Genomic DNA, 13,269 nt, shown 5'->3' with positions numbered 1-13,269 from the left:
AATTATGTCTCATCATGAATTGTTATTCCATTTTTTCTTTTTCCAAATAGTTAAAAATGCAAAAATTATTCTTGGTTCACAAGTTGTACAAAAGCAAGTGGAGGGCTGGATTTAGCCCATGGGCCATAGTTTGCAAATCTTTGCACTAGAATGTAAAGTTTATGAGGGTATGGGCATTGTCTATTATGTTCATGGGAATTATAATAGCATTTGGCCAGAGTAAGTGTTAAATAAATATCTGTTGAATGAATAAATGACTTCTTCAGAAGGCAGAGACTTTGCACACCATGGGTTTGTTTTTTTTTTTTTTTCCCAATAACTCAAAACTGTCCAATGGGTTGCAAAGAGTCAGGCAGGACTGAGCACATACACACACACACACACACACACACACACACATACAACACAGCAGAATTATAGTAGGCCTGAGAAGTGCCTCTCCTACTTTAACCAGAATTGTGTGACGACTTGCACTGTTCATGTGGCTAATTTAGATTAATTTAAATATTATTTGAAAATTAGTTCTTTAGCCACAGTAACTACATTTCATGGAGAAGGCACTGGCAACCCACTCCAGTACTCTTGCCTGGAAAATCCCATGGCTGGAGGAGCCTGGTAGGCTGCAGTCCATGGGGTCACGAAGAGTCAGACACAACTGTGCGACTTCACTTTCACTTTTCACTTTCACACATTGGAGAAGGAAATGGCAACCCACTCCGGTGTTCTTGCCTGGAGAATTCCAGGGATGGGGGAGCCTGGTGGCTGCCGTCTATGGGGTCACACAGGGTCGGACACGACTAAAGCAACTTAGCAGCAGCAGCAGCTACATTTCAAGTGCCTAATAGCCACATGTGACCAGTGGCTATCATGCATATGTCAGTGCAGTCACAAAACATTTCTATCATTGCAGAAAATTCTTGTTGATAGTGCTAACCTATATTGATAATAGCTCAGAACTGGAGTGATATGAAACATTAATATACAGGAAACTTGAGAGGAAGTGTTCCCAGGATAAGATTTTTCTAAAAGTTCAGGTTTAGTAAATTATTAGTCATCATTTTCCCCTTGTCTGAAGCTGTGTGAGGAAAAGTGTTAACTATTAACCAGAGATCCCTTGGCAGTTCTCTTAGGCTCTAGAAGAGGCTGCATTTTGGAACAGAAATGAACCCCTGAATCTTCAAACATCATTCTGTTTGGCAGTGACGGTTGAGTGGAAGGAACAAACCTTCTCTCCGATTTGCTGGCAGGTTACATCCTGCACATTTTGCAGCTCTCTTCCTTCTTACAGAATTAATGTTTCCTTCAATGGGAAGGAAACAGTTAAGTAGTCAACACTAAGTTTTTGGGAACCTGGTTCCAGTATTCTTGCCTGAGAAATCCTATGGATAGAGAGACCTGGCAGCTACAGTCCGTTATGCCACAGACAGAGACTGAGCACAACAAACATTGCTTCTACTGTTATGACTTTGTTTTTAATTTTGGAGAATAATCCTTCAAATGATTTAAAAATTTATAAAAGGTACACAGTGAAAAATCTGCCTTCCACCCCATCACATAGCTGCCCAGTTTCAGTTCAGTTCAGTCGCTCCGTCGTGTCCAACTCTTTGCGAACTCATGGACTGCAGCACACCAGGCCTCCCTGTCCATCACCAATTCCCGGAGCTTACCCAAAATCATGTCCATAGAGTTGGTGATGCCATCCAACTATCTCATCCTCTGTTGTCCCCTTCTCCTCCCGCCATCAATCTTTTCCAGCATCAGGGTCCTTTCTACTGAGTAAGTCCGTGTTCCCATCAAGTGGCCAAAGTATTGGAGTTTCAGTTTCAGCATCAGTCCTTCCAGTGAACACTCAGGATTGATTTCCTTTAGGATAGACTGGTTGAATCTCCTTGCAGTCCAAGGGACTCTTAAAAGTCTTCTCCAACACCACAGTTCAAAAGCATCAATTCTTCGGCGCTCAGCTTTCTTCACAGCCCAACTCACATCCATATATGACCACTGGAAAAATCATAACTTTGACTAGATGGGCCTTTGTTGACCAAGTAATGTCTCTCCTTTTTAATATGCTCTCTAGGTTGATCATAACTTTCCTTCCAAGGAGGAAGCATCTTTTAATTTCATGGCTGCAGTTACCATCTGCAGTGATTTTGGAGGCCCCCCCCAAAAAAAAGTCTCTCACTGCTTCCATTGTTTCCCCATCAATTTGCCATGAAGTGACAGGACTGGATGCCATGATCTTAGTTTTCCGAATGTTGACTTTCAAGCCTACTTTTTCACTCTACTCTTTCACTTTCATCAAGAGGCTCTTTAGTTCTTCTTCGCTTACTGCCATAAGGGTGGTGTCATCTGCATACCTGAGGTTATTGATATTTCTCCCAGTAATTCCAGCTTATGCTTCATCCAACCCAGCATTTCACATGATATATTCTGCATATAAGTTAAATAAACAGGGTGACAACCTTGACGTACTCCTTTCCCTATTTGGATCCAGTCTGTTGTTTCATGTCCAGTTCTAACTGTTGCTTCTTGACCTGCATACAGATTTCTCAGGAGGCAGGTCAGATGGTCTGGTATTCCCATCTCTTGAAGAATTTTCCAGTTTGTTGTTATCCACACTGTCAAAGGCTTTGGCATAGTCAATAAAGCAGAAGTAGATGTTTTTCTGGAATTCTCTTGCTTTTTCAGTGATCCATCGGATGTTGGCAATTTGATCTCTGGTTCCTCTGCCTTTTCTAAAACCAGCTTGAACATCTGGAAGTTCTTGATCCACATATTGTTGAAGCCAGGCTTGGAGAATTTTGAGCATTACTCTGCTAGCGTGTGAGATGAGTGCAATTGTGCAGTAGTTTGAACATTCTTTGGCATTGCCTTTCTTTGGGATTGGAATGAAAACTAGCTTTTCCAGTCCTGTGGCCACTGCTGAGTTTTCCAAATTTGCTGGCATATTGAGTGCAGCACTTTCACAGCATCATCTTTCAGGATTTGAAATAGTTCAACTGGAATTCCATCACCTCCACTAGCTTTGTTCATAGTGATGTTTCCTAAGGCCCACTTGACTTTGCATTCCAGGATGTCTGGCTCTAGGTGAGGGATCACACCATTGTGATTATCTGGGTCATGAAGATCTTTTTTGTATAGTTCTGTGTATTCTTGCCACCTCTTGTTAATATCTTCTGCTTCTGTTAGGCCTATATTATTCCTGTCCTTTATTGTGCCCATCTTTGCATGAAATCTTCCTTTGATATCTGTAATTTTCTTGAAGAGATCTCTAGTCTTTCCCATTCTGTTGTTTTCCTCTATTTCCTTGCACTGATCACTGAGGAAGGCTTTCTTATCTCTCCTCGCTATTCTTTGGTACTCTGCATTCAAATGGGTATATCTTTCCTTTTCTCCTTTGCCTTTAGCTTCTTTTCTCTTCTCAGCTATTTGTAAGGCCTCCTCAAGACAACCATTTTGCATTTTTGCATTTCTTTTTCTTAGGGATGGTCTTGATCATCCCATCCTTATTCCCTCAGAAAACCTTATTATTAATTCTATGTATTTTTTCAAAGTTTCTTTATATATATCCAAGCAAATGACTATAGTTTCTTTTTTCTCCACCACTTTTACACCACATGTAGTCCAGAATACACACAATTTTGTCCATTATTATTATTATTTTTTTGGTAATACAACTTTGGAGTGTTTTCCATATCTGTGCACAGATCTTCCTTATTTTGCTTTTTTCTTTTAAATAGTTGTATGGCATTCCAGAACAGCTGTGATATAATATCTTAAGCCAGTCCCCTATCAATCTTCATTTGGACTGTTTTCATTATTTTGCAATTAAGGTGAAAATTTCAAACAATTTTCTGCACTGCATTCAGAATCCTTCAAACATATGTTGAAAAGAAAATTGGCCAGGCATTTGGAGCTTAAAATGGCCTAATCATTTTGTTCTACCAAAAAGAAAATCCCAACATCTTTATCATCAAAACTAAGACCACCTTTTCCCCAACAAAGTTCTTTTCCTGTCTTTTCAGTGATTTTAACTTTTCATAATGTCCATTTTCTAGGCTTTTAGTATTCTTTGTAGGTGATAGAGCTGAGATAAGTTTCCCAGTGTTGGCCTGGATTTTTATAATGAGCCATAGAAAACTCTGGTAATAAAGACAATACTACTTCTGGCCAGATGAACTTTTCAGGGTCTCATCTGCAATGTAGCCTCTACATCCATATAAGCTGCAGTGCCAAGAGAGTTTTCACCACCCCACATCTCCATAACTATCTTTCCTATCAAGTAATCCAAGCAATAATGGTGGCTTGGCATATATAGCCTGAAAGCAAGGTAAAATCCCACTATTTTCCCCAACCTAACAAGATGCTGCCTTAAAACTTCTATACAGAGTTTTTAGATCTACGCTTGACCATGTAGCGGAGAAAAGTGGCCGCCCCCAGGTTATTTCCTTGAGTTCGCATGCATGTTTCCTAAAATTTCCGAGAAGAAGCTTGCATACTTCCTGGATGATGCAGAAGATGGAGTCTTATTTGCCACTGAGCAGGGCGGGGAGCTAAGTAGTACAGTGAAAAACTCAGCTGCTACTTGGACTCAATTGAATTTTTTTAAAAAACATTTTAAGAAATTAACAAATGAACATGGTTTTTTAAAAAATTAAATAGCATGTAAAGCTTAAAATGAAAAACTTAGCTGCTATGTTTATAGCCTTTTTTGTGTACATACTCCTGGTCACTTACTTGATAGTATTACACGACAACTGACAAATTCTGATAGAAACACCCCAGCTACCCAAGATTTCAGTGAGACCATTTTTTATTTGTTGGTCTTGTTTGCTATCTTTGTTTAAAAGTACATGTGCCAGCCCAGCAAACCTTACTTAGAAGACAGATAAGGTGGTACTCACTAAAGTGACAGATTCCGACACAGCTGGAGATGACGGCAGAGGCAGACTTAACTCCTAGAGGAGGATCTGAAACTTGAACTCTTGCATCTGCTTTGGTGGTGGTAATAACCAAAAGAGAATAGCCTGACAGTTGGAAGAGGTTAAATTATGCTCAGAAGCGTCTTGCTTGGATTGGTGAAGACAGTTCTGGAGGGAGGAGCAAACTTTCTGGGCTAAGTTTACACTGTAAGTTTACACAATCCCCTGAGGTTACTTATCCCTTTTATAGTTAATAATTTACACACACTACAGGCTTTTGCAGGAATAGGAAAATAATGTATTTGTTAGAGGGAAAATGTCCATGGAGTTGCTGGAGGGGTTAGTTTCATGAAGGGATTGAGGGAATTTTCTCTCAGCAGAAGGAAAGAAAAAAGGGTGAAAGAAAACAAAGGGGTTTTGAATAGAAAGGAAAGAAATTACAGTGTAGGTTGCTCTAGGTCTCAGTGAACCACTTGCTATGTTTATCTTTGGACCTGTTGAACCAGTCAGGACTAAGAATAAATAGTGTCAGCTTGCTCTTCTGTTTATATCCTTCAACACTTTCTAGTTCACGCCAGGTAAAAATTCAAGTCTTTACATGGACTACAAGAAACTGCATGATCTGGCACAGTGTCCTTTCTGACCCACTGCCCTCTCCTTTTCTCCCTCACTGCTGCAGCCACATCAGCCCCCTTACTTTTCTTGTAACATACGTGTTCCAGCTTTTGGATCTCTGAACTTAAACAGTTCCCACTGCCTAGAACACTCTTCCCTGGACTATTGCCTTCACCAAATCCCTCTTTTATGAGATGTCCTCTCAAAGAGGTCTTCCCTTACCACATTTTCTAAAATAGCATCCCTCATTTTTGTCTCTTTACCCTGTTTTAACTTTTTACATCTCTTACTACCACCCTTACAAGTAAGCAATTCTTTTTTCCATGGATGTATCACTATCGTCTAGAACAGTTGGCAAATTTTAGGCATTCAATAAATATTTGATGGGAAAATGAAAAGATAAATGACTTGGTTACACACGACAAAAACCAAACCAAATTCACTTAAACAAAATGAGGAATTTATTTGTCCCTTTTTAGTTCTAGGAGTGTGTTGTTGTTATTGTTGATTTCTTGGGATTTTCCATATAGATAATTATATCATCTGCAAGTAGGGACAGGTTTACTTCTTCCTTTCAGATCTATATGCCTTTTACTTCCCTTCTTGTCTTATTAGACTGCCTAGAATTTCCAGCCCTATGTTGACTATGAGTGTTGAGAGCAGACATCCCTGCCTTGTTCCTGATACTAATGGGAAAACATTCAGTTCTTTATGTTTAACTTGATAAAGAGCATCTACAAAAAATTTTTATCAAGTGTAGGAAATTCTGTGTATTCCTATTTTCCTGAGAGTTTTTATCATCAGTAAGGCTTGAATTTTGGCAAATGTCTTTTATGCATTAATTAACACCATCATGTGATTTTTCTTCTTTACCCTGTCAATAAGGTAGATTATGTTGATTGATTTTCAAATATTAAACAGCCTTGCTTCCTTGGAATAAAACTCACTTGGTCCTTTTGTATAATTATTTTCATATATTGCCAAATTCTATAGTTTATTTTTCTTGCCAAAGTTTAGAACTTTTTAACCATTCTTTGAATAAAGACCTGCCCTAGTTTTCTCAACTTCTGAAATTCTGATGACACAAATGTTACTTTTTTTTCTTAATGATAATACCACAGATCTCTGGGGCCCTGCTATTTTTTTAATTATATGCATTTCAGGTATACAGCATTATAGTTCAGCATCTATATACACTACAGAATGATCACTACTACAAGCCTAGTTACCATCCATACAGCATACAGTTGAATTTTGCATTTCACCTACCCTAAACCCCCTTACCCTAAACCCCCTTACCCTCTGGTAACCACTGTTTTATTCTCTGTGAGTTTTTCACTTATTTTATTTGTTGTATATTCCTGACCCAGGGATTGAACCCATGTCTTCTGCATTGCAGGCAGATTCTTTACCATCTGAGCCACCACGGAAGCGACGCATGCATGAATAAAAATCATATGGTATTTTTCATTCTGTCTGCCTTACGTTACTTAGCATAATGCCTCAAAGTCAATCCATGTTGTCACAAATAGCAGGATTACATTCCTTTCTATGATTGCGTGGTATTCTATTTAAACACACACACATATATGAACATATATATGTTTATCCATTATCTGTTACCTTCTTTTTCCATTTATCTGTCAATAAGCACTTAAGTTGTTTCCACATCTTTTCTGTTATAAATAATTCTGCAATGAACATAGGGATGCATATATCTTTTCAAATTAGTGGGGTTTTTTGTTCTTCAGATAAACACCCAGAAGTAAAATAGCTGAATCATATGGTAGTTCTATTCATATTTTTTTGAAAAATCTCCATACTGTTTTCCATAAGACTGTACCCATAAAGTGTGTAAGAGGGTTGGTTCCCTTTCCTCCACATCCTCTCTAACATTTGTTACTCCTTATCTTTTTGATGATAGTCATAGGTGTGAAGATCTTATTATGGTTTTGATTTGAATTTTCCTGATAATCAGCAATATTGAACATCTTTCCCTCTTCTCTGTGTCTTCTTTGGGAAAATGTCTATTCAGACTCTGTACCCATTTTTCACCTAGTTGTTTTTGTTGTTGTTTTCACTGGGTTATAAGAATTCTTTATATATTTTGTATATTAGCACTTGTCAGATATATGATTTACAAATATCCTCTCCCATTTTAGTCTGTTGCCTTTTCATCTTGATAATGGGTTCTTTCACTGTGCAGACGCTTTTTAGTTTGATGTAGTCCATTTGTTTATTTTTGCTTTTGTTTCCCTTAATTTGGAGTTAGAGCCACAAAAATATCATTAAGACCCATGTGGGTGAGGATATTGTTTTTTTTTTTTTTGTCTAGAAATTTTATTATTTTGGTTATCACAGGTATTACAAGCTTTTCATCACCTTTTAACTTTTGTGTATGATGTACCAGCTCAGTTCAGTGCTCAATCATGTCCAACTCTTTGCAACCCCATGGACTGCAGTATGCCAGGCTTTCCTGTCCTTCACCAACTCTGGGAGCTTGCTCAGACTCATGTCCATCAAGTCGATGATGCCATCCAACCATCTCATCCTCTGTTGTCCCCTTCTCCTCCTGCCTTCAATCTTTCCCAGCATCAGGATCTTTTCCAGTGAGTCAGTTCTTTGCATCAGGTGGCCAAAGTATTGGAGCTTCAGCTTCATCATCAGTCCTTCCAATGGATATTCATGGTTGATTTCCTTTAGGATTGACTGCTTTGATCTCCTTGCAGTCCAAGGGACACTCAAGAATCTTCTCCAACACCACAGCTCAAAAGCATCACTTCTTCAGTGCTGAGCTTTCTTTATAGTCAACTCTCATGTCCATACATGACTACTGGAAAAACCATAGCTTTGACTAGACAGACCTTTGTTGGCAAGGTAATGTCTCTGCTTTTTAATATGCTAAGTTGGTCATAGCTTTTCTTCCAAGAAGCAAGCGTCTTTTAATTTCATGGCTGCAGTCACCATCTGCAGTGACTTTGGGGCCCAAATGTAATAGTCTAATTTCATTCTTTTGCATGTGGCTGTCCAGTTTTCCCAGCACTACTTATTGAAGAGACTGTCCTTTCTCCATAATATGTTCTTCTCTCCTTTGTTGCAAATTAATTGTCTATATATGTGTAGGTATATTTCTGGGCTGTCACTTCTGTTCCATTGATCTATATGTCTGTTACTGTGTCAGTACCATACTGTTTTTATTACTATAATTTTGTGGTATAGTTTGATCAGAAAATGTGATACCTTGAACTTTTTTCTTCTTTCTCAAGATTTTTTGGTTATTAATCTTTCCTGGCTCCATGTAAAATTTAGAATTATATATTCTAGTTATGTGAAAAATATATACCATTGGCATATCGGTAGAGATTACATTGAATCTGTAGGTTGTTTTAAATAATATGAACATTTTAGCAATATTATTCTTACATCTCATGAGCTTTGTATATCTTTGCATTTCTTTCTATCTTCTATTTCTTTCAACAATGTATTATAGTTTTCAGTGTACAGGTTTTTTACCTCCTTGATTATATTTATTACTAGGTATTTTATTCTATTTCATGCAAATGTAAGTGGGATTATTTTTTTAATTATCTTTCTGATAGTTTGTTACTAGTGTATAGATGCCACTGATTTTTATATATTGGTTTTGTATTCTTTGGTTTTACTGCTTTTTAATAGAATGTTGTGTGTGAATCTTATGGTACCTACAAAGAATAAACTTATAGTAAAAACACAAAAGAATCTAAATATAACACTAAAGAAAACCACCAAAACATAAGGGAAGAGAGAAAGAGAAAAAAGAAGAGAGGAAACACAAAAAGAACCAGAAAGCAATCAACACAATGGCAATAAGCCATTGTTTGTTAGTCCTCATTGTTTTCTTTTGGTGGAGTCTTTAAGGTCTATAGGATCATGTCATCTGCAAATAATGATAGTTTTACCTTTTCCTCTCTGATTTGGATACCTTTCATTCCTTTTACTTGCCTTATTGTCAGGGCTATGACTTCAAATACTATGTTGAATAAAAATTATGAAAAAAGGGCATCCTTGTCTTTTTCCTGATGTATGATGTTAATATTTGTTTTATGTATCTTGATGTTTCTATGCTGGATGCATATGAAAATTATATCTTCTTGCTGAATTGGTCACTTCATCATATGTAATGCTCTTCTTTGTCTTTTTTTGAAAATTTTTGTTTGAAAGTCTATTTTGTGTGATATGAGTATAGGTACTCCAGCTTTTCATTTCCAATTACATGGAATATCTTTTTCTCTCTTCACTTTCAGTCTCTGTGTGTCCTTACTTCTGAAATAAGTCCCTTTTAGGCAACACATCAATGTATTTTGTTTTTTTTATTCATTCAGCTACTTTGTGTCTTTTGATTTGTGAATTTAGTCCATTTACATTTAAAGTAATTATGAATAGATGTCTGCTTATTGCCATTGTGTTGATTGCTTTCTGGTTCTTTTTGTGTTTCCTCTCTTTTCCCTTTTCTCTTTCTCTCTACCCTTATGTTTTGGTGGTTTTCTTCAGTGTTATATTTAGATTCTTTTGTGTATTTACTGTAAGTTAACTCTTTGTAGTTACCATAAGATTCACACACAACATTCTATTGAAAAGCAGTCTGTTTTATAGCAACTTAAATTATAGCACATTCCAAAGCTTTATGTTTTCACTCCCCACCCCAACATTTTATTCTTTTGATGATACATTTCATATCTTTTTATTTGATGTATTACTTAACTAATTGTTTTAATTTTGGTTCATTTTATGCAGAGTACATCATGAGAAATGCTGGACTGGAGGAAGAACAAGCTGAAATCAAGATTGTCTGGAGAAATATCAGTAACCTCAGATATGCAGATGATACCACCCTTATGGCAGAAAGTGAAGAACTAAAGAGCCTCTTGATGAAAGTGAAAGAGGATAGTGAAAAAGTAGGCTTAAAACTCAATATTCAGAAAACTAAGATCATGGCATCTGGTCCCATCATCTCATGGGAAATAGATGGGGAGACAGTAGCTGACTTTATTTTTGGGGGCTCCAAAATCACTGCAGATGGTGATTGCAGCCATGAAATTAAAAGACACTTACTCTTGGAAGGAAAGTTATGACCAACCTAGACAGCATATTACAAAGCAGAGACATTACTTTGCCAACAAAGGTCCATCTAGTCAAAGCTATGGTTTTTCCAGTGGTCATGTATGGATGTGAGAATTGGACTATAAAGAAAGCTAGGAGTACTGAAGAATTGATGCTTTTGAACGGTGGTGTTGGAGAAGACTCTTGAGAGTCCCTTGGACTGCAAGGAGATCCAACCAGTCCATCCTGAAGGAGATCAGTCCTGGGTGTTCATTGGAAGGACTGATGTTGAAGCTGAAGCTCCAATACTTTGGCCACCTGATGCAAAGAGCTGACTCATTTGAAAAGACTCTGATGCTGGGAAAGATTGAAGGCAGGAGGAAAAGGGGACGACAGAGGATGAGATGGTTGGATGGCATCACCGACTAGATGGATATGGGTTTGGGTGGACTCCAGGAGTTGGTGATGGATAGGGAGGCCTGGCATGCTGCGGTTCATGGGGTCGCAAAGAGTCGGACACGACTGAGTGACTGAACTGAACTGGTTTATTTTACTACTTTTATCTCTGTCTTTTTGCTTGCTTTATAGGTAACTGATTCACTACCTTTATTATACATTTACATTTTATAGTGAGATCTTTATTTTCATGTGTTTTCTATTTATTGTAGTGTCAGTTTAATGGTGATTAAATCCTTTAGTTTTGGTTTACCTAGGAAATTCTTAATCTATCCTTCTATTCTTTTTAATGATAAACTTCTTGGGTAGAGAATTCTTGGTTGGAAGTTTTTTCCTTTTAGCACTTTGAATAAGTCGTGCCACTCCCTTCTGGCCTATAAACTTTCTGCTGAAAAATCTGCTGATACCCTTATAGGGTTTCCCTTGCACATAACTAGTTGTTTTTCTCTTGCTGATTTTAGGATTTCTTCTTTATTCTTAACTTTTAACATTTTAATTATAGTGTGTCTTGATGTGTTTATCTTTACATTCAACTTTTTTCCCCTTGAGATTCATCTTATTTGTAACTCCAGAGCTTCCTGGGTCCAGATATCTGTTTCTTTCCCCAGATTATAGATGTTTAGCCACTATTTCTTCAAATAATTTTTTCTAGACCTCTTTTTCTCTCTCCCATCCTGTCACTCCTGTATTGTGAATATTAATATCTTTGATGTTGTCACAAAGGTTCCTTAATTTATTTTTACTTTTTAAAATTCTCTTATTTTTCTCTCTTGTCTGAGTTCATCACTTTGTCTTCCAGCTCACTAATTCATTCTTCTATCTTATCCAGTCTGTTGTTCAACACCTCTAGAATATTTTTCAGTTCATAGTAGCTTCTGTTTGATATTTTTAGATATTTTCTGTCTGTTTTTTAAGCTCTCACTGTGTTTGTCCACTCATCTTCCAAGTTCAATGTACATGTTTAGAACCATTACCTTAAACTCTTTATTGGGTAGATTACTTGTTCCTGTTTCACTTGGTTCTTTTTCTGAGGTTTCATCTTGTTCTTTCAATTGGAATATCTTCCCTCATCCCCTCATTTTCCCTAATTCTCCATGTTTGTTTCTATGTAGTAGATAAATCCATCTACCTCTCTGAATCTTGAAGGAGTGACTTATATAGGAGATGTCCTATGGGGTTCAGAAGTGTTGTCCCACCTGGCCACAGAGAGAGGTGCTCAAGAAGTATCTTTTATGTAGGCTATGTTCACCTTCCTTTGTGTAGAGTTGCCACTGCTGCTGTGGCATGCTGGTGGGTGAGGATGGCCCCTAGCTGCAGGGCCAGGACATGGCTGCTGCCAGGTGCTGGTGGGCAGAGTTATCACTCGGCAGTATGAGGCCCAGCTGAGGCACAGATGTGTGCAGAGCTCTTGGCTGAATGCAGTTACAGGTGCTAGCAGGGTTAGAGAATTTCAAAATGGCACCTGCCAGCTTCAATATTAGCAACATAGCTGATACTGAATATGATCAATCTGATTTCACTATTGACTATCTGGTGATGTCCATGAGTAGAGTCATCTCTTGTGTTGTTGGAAGAGGGTGTTTGCTATGACCAGTGCATTCTCTTAGCAAAATTCTGTTACCCTTTACCCTGCTTCATTTTGTACTCCAAGGCTGAACCTGCCTGTTAGGCTAGGTATCTCTTGACTTCCTACTTTTGCATTCCAGTCCCCAATGATGAAAAAGACATCTATGTTTTGGTGTTAGTTCTAGAAGTTCTTGTACATCTTCATAGAACCATTCAGCTTCAATTTCTTTGGCATTAGTGGTGGGGCATAGACTTGAATTACTGTGATATTGAATGGTTTGCCTGAGAAATGAACAGAGATCATTCTGTTGTTTTTGAGATTGCACCCATGTACAGCATTTCAGACTCTTGTTGACCCTGAGGGCTACTCCATTTCTTCTAAAGGATTCTTGCCACAGTAGTAAATATATGGTCATCTGAATTAAATTAACCCATTCTGATCCATTTTAGTTCATTAATTCCTAAATGTTGATGTTCATTCTTGACATCTCCTGTTTGACCACTTCCAATTTACCTTCATTCATGGACCTAACATTCCAGGTTAGGAATGCAATATTGTTCTTTAAGCATTCAACTTTACTTCCATCACCAGTCACATCCACAACTGGGCATTGTTTTTGCTTTTGTGTTGCAA

At 37.7% G+C, this 13,269-nt stretch overlaps 1 protein-coding gene across 3 annotated transcripts in view; it reads right to left on the bottom strand.

The window, feature by feature from the left end:
* Nucleotides 1–13,269, bottom strand: part of ACSM3 (acyl-CoA synthetase medium chain family member 3) — an 82,287-nt gene that overhangs the window by 46,628 nt on the left and 22,390 nt on the right. For 2 of the 3 annotated variants that reach the window (XM_043456007.1, XM_043456010.1), the window contains exon 1: nucleotides 4,902–5,059. The exons of the other annotated variant lie outside the window; for it this stretch is intronic. The gene's annotated coding sequence lies outside the window, so the exon portion shown is untranslated. Of the gene's footprint in view, nucleotides 1–4,901; nucleotides 5,060–13,269 lie in introns of those variants that run through there. 3 annotated transcript variants of the gene reach the window in all.

This window comes from Cervus canadensis, chromosome 32, assembly GCF_019320065.1.
Source record: "Cervus canadensis isolate Bull #8, Minnesota chromosome 32, ASM1932006v1, whole genome shotgun sequence".
NCBI classification, from domain to species: domain Eukaryota; kingdom Metazoa; phylum Chordata; class Mammalia; order Artiodactyla; family Cervidae; genus Cervus; species Cervus canadensis.
Note: the sequence above shows the minus strand (reverse complement) of the source record. Positions and strands in the feature narration are given on the sequence as shown.